We start from the raw sequence: 3806 nt of genomic DNA, 5'->3' as shown, positions 1-3806 counted from the left end.
AGGTCCCTTTCCCCAGTTCTCCTGTCACAGATCAAGTGTTCCTCTACCTTAGTCTGTTTTGAAATGACCTCTTCTCTTTCTTTTTTATACCTTGCTCCAATATCCAGCTGCCCTGATTACTGGAACTAATGTGTCCCCTCTTGAAAGGTTAAAAGTATGTTTGGTTTTGTGAAGATTCTCCAGCTGACTACCAAAGTGGATGATCTGTCCTGCATTCACACTAGCAATGCATGGGAGTTCCTGTTGCTCCTTGTCCTGGCTAGCTTTGGTGATGTCCATATTTGGATTTGCCCATTCTAATAGGTGTACCTGGTATCTCATTGTTTGATTCTGCATTTTTCTGATGACATAAGATGTTAAACATCTTTTCATATGTTTATTTGACATCTGTATATCATATTTGTTAAGGTGTCTAAGTCTTTCCCCCATTTTAAAATCCAGGTTTATTTCTTATTGTTGAATTCAAGAGTTGTTTTTATATATTTTTGCTGCAGTCTGGCTGGGCACAAATCACCAGACACTGAAGCAGGAACAAACTTAATTTCCAAATTCCCAGGAATGCCATGCAGGGGCCTTCTCCCAGGACATACCACACCAACCGGAAATCCCTCCTCCTGCACTTCCCCAACCAATGGGAACTCTGTGAGAATTCCGGTGAGAACTCCAAAGTAGCAGGCATAGGTGGACAGTAGGGGTCTAAAACACAACTGAATACATAGCTTAACATAACCATTATCATCTCAATGGCTTGCTGGTGTCACCTCTCAACCACTCCTTCTGGCAAAAATGTCATGCGTCATTCCCACTCCGCTATAGCTCTCAGCATATTTTAATGTTTTCTATAATACTCCTTTATCACTTTTCTTTTTGCATATTTTCTCCCAATCTGTGGGGCCTGTGTTCTCATCCTTTTGAGCAGACTTTTTAATTTTAGTAAAATCCAGCTTATTAATTATTTCTGAATGAATTGTGACTTTGGTATTGTACCTAAAAAATCATCACCACACCCAAGGTCATCTAGATATTTTCCTAAGGTGTTTTTTAGGAGTTTTACTGTTATGCATTTTGCATTTACACCTATGATCCATTTTTAATTACTTTTCTGAAGTGTGTGAGTTCTATGTCTGGATTTGTTTTTGTTGGTTTGTTTGATTATTTTTGCACGAGGGTATCTGATTATCTCAGTACCATATGTTTAAAGGAAGATCTTTCTCTTCTGTGTTGCCTTTGATCCTTTGTCAAAGACCAGCTGACCATCTCTGTGTGGCTCTATCCTTGTGTTCTCCACTTCACCCATTTTTGCTGGGTTCTCATTCCTGGGTTGTGTCTCCCTTTGCTAGTGTCTGCTGTCTGTGTTACTGTAGCTGTGCAGAAAGTCCTGAAGTTGGGCCGTGGTCTTTGGCCTGTCCATATGAATCTCAAAGTCAACTTGTTGATATCCAGAAAATAACTTGCTGAGGTTTTGATTGGGAATCTTTTGAATCTATAGATAAAGTTGGGAAGAACTGACATCTGGACAATATAGAGACCTATAATGCTGGGCTCACAAAATCTGACTGTTCCAATAACTTAAGAAAATGACAAAGAAAGCATGCAAACACACAGAAGTACCTTTTCAAAATCCATGACGGCTCTTTGACCTTAAGGTCTGTGGAAAGAGACAGCCACTGGAATTCTTTATTCTTATTTAGGGGACACACAAGGAGAGGTTCCATGGAACATTTTATCCCCAAAAGGGCAAAGGGGTAGGATTATAAAGGAACAGGTGAGTGTAACTCAACCCCACCAGGTGACACTTAGTTTTGGAGCCACACATCATTATCAGATCAGAGGTAAAGCCCAGAATATTTTGGGGTGCAATAATTGTTCAGTATCTCTTGCACAGGACTTAAGGGCATATATTTCCAGAGTGGCTCCTGACATCCTGCAAAATCTCCATAATTCCTCCCTCCTGTCTCTGGTACACCATTGCTGTCATTTGTTGTAATTATACACAAGCTCCATAATCAAGCACATTTTGCTATTTTTATTTTGATCAAATGGGTATCTGGACAATTAAGAATAAGAAAAGTATGAGGTAGAAAATTGAAGAAAAAGAATAAGAATGATTTTGTTTCACCTTCACTTCTTCCTTCTCTGGTGAGTCCTTTCCTTAAATAGATCTGAGTATCTGGCCATTATCACTTTTCTTCTCTGTGAAGAATTTTTAACGTTCTTGGAAGGTCTAGGGGCAACCAATCCCTGCCCTTGGGTTTGCCTTCTGTAGGGCGATCCACTGGTGCAGAATTCTAGGTTAGTGGTTTGTTCCTCCCAGTACTGTAAATATCTGACTCCATCTCTTCTTGTGAGGTTTCCAAGGAGAAACCAGGTATGATTCTTGCCTTTGCTCCTCTACAGGTCAGGTGCTTCATAGCTCTTGCTTCTTCAAGGTATGGATAGATAGATAGATAGATAGATGATAGATCTTTTAATCTTTGACTTTCTTGGTTTGAATAGGACATGTCCAGGTCTAGGTGTTGTTTGGCTTGGGGTTGTTTCATCCTCTTGGTGTTCTCTGGCTTCCTGGATCTGTGGTTTGGTGTCTGATGTTAATTTGTGGAAATTCCCCATCGTTATTACTTGAAGTTCTTCTCTTCTTTCCTCTTTCCTCTCCGGCATTCCCATCACACACCTGCTACACCTTGGTTGTTACCCTGTGGTTCTTGAATATTCTTTTTTGGTCCTTTTTCTGTTTGATTTCACTTTTGGAGGTTTCTGTTGAGATATGCTCAAGCTCAGAGATTCTCTCCTCATCTGTGCCCTGTCTAGTAATGGACCTATCAAGGTGCTTTTTATTTCTGTTGATATTTTGATGTCTAACATTCTTTATCCTTTCTTAGAATTTATTTTTTTTAATATTTATTTTTTAGTTGTAGTTGGACACAATGCCTTTATTCTATAATTTTTTTTTAAAGAGAGAGAGAGAATTTTTTTTAATATATATTGTTTAATTCTCGGCGGACACAACATCTTTGTCTGTATGTGGTGCTGAGGATCAATCCGGGCTGCACGCATGCCAGGCGAGCACGCTACCACTTGAGCCACATCCCCAGCCCATAATGCCTTTATTTTATTTATTTTTATGTGGTGCTGGGGATTGAACCCAGGGCCTCGCGCATGCTAGGCAAGCGCTCTACCACTGAGCCACAACTCTGGCCCTCTTTTTTAGAATTTCCATCTCTCTGTTTACATTTCCCACCTCTTCCTGAGTGCTTTCCACTTTTTCCATTAGTACTTCTAGTGTAGTAATCATCGTTGTCTTCAACTCCAGTCTGATAATCCCAACATCCCTGCCAAATTGGAGTCTGTTGCTGATGTTGGCTTAGTCTTTCTGAATGGTGTTTTTAACTTCTAGTATGCCTTGTAATTTTTTCTTGATAGTCAGACATGGTATTTTTTGTAAAGGAAGCCAGGACTAGAATCTGACACTGCTTGTCCCAGAAACTTCCATTCAAGGTTTTGCTCAGTAGTCATGATGGTTTGGTATTCACCTGTCACCCTCTCTCCAATTTTGGTGTCAGTGGTTTGCTCTGTGATTCTCTTCTCTGCAAATCTAAAAAGTGTCTGATTTTTAAGTAGATTTGGCTTTTTAGCTATTGTTAGGATGGAGAAATTATTTCCAAGCTACTTATACACCAGTCTGGTTGTTTTTAATTCACAGTTATTGTGATTGACGGTTAAATTTGGTGGCTATTTCTATCGTTGTTTGTGTCCCTTTTACTTATAGAGTCCTTTTTCTTGACCTCATTCAAATTAACTCAACACTC

At 39.6% G+C, this 3806-nt stretch overlaps 1 non-coding gene across 1 annotated transcript; it reads right to left on the bottom strand.

Annotated features, from left to right (window-relative positions):
• Positions 1 to 3116: 3116 nt before the first annotated feature.
• Trnaa-agc (transfer RNA alanine (anticodon AGC)) lies at positions 3117 to 3189 on the bottom strand. Its single transcript has one exon. It is a non-coding gene; the product is annotated as a tRNA-Ala (tRNA).
• Positions 3190 to 3806: the final 617 nt, after the last annotated feature.

The sequence above is a fragment of the Ictidomys tridecemlineatus genome, chromosome 3 (assembly GCF_052094955.1).
Source record: "Ictidomys tridecemlineatus isolate mIctTri1 chromosome 3, mIctTri1.hap1, whole genome shotgun sequence".
Classification (NCBI taxonomy): Eukaryota; Metazoa; Chordata; class Mammalia; order Rodentia; family Sciuridae; genus Ictidomys; species Ictidomys tridecemlineatus.
Note: the sequence above shows the minus strand (reverse complement) of the source record. Positions and strands in the feature narration are given on the sequence as shown.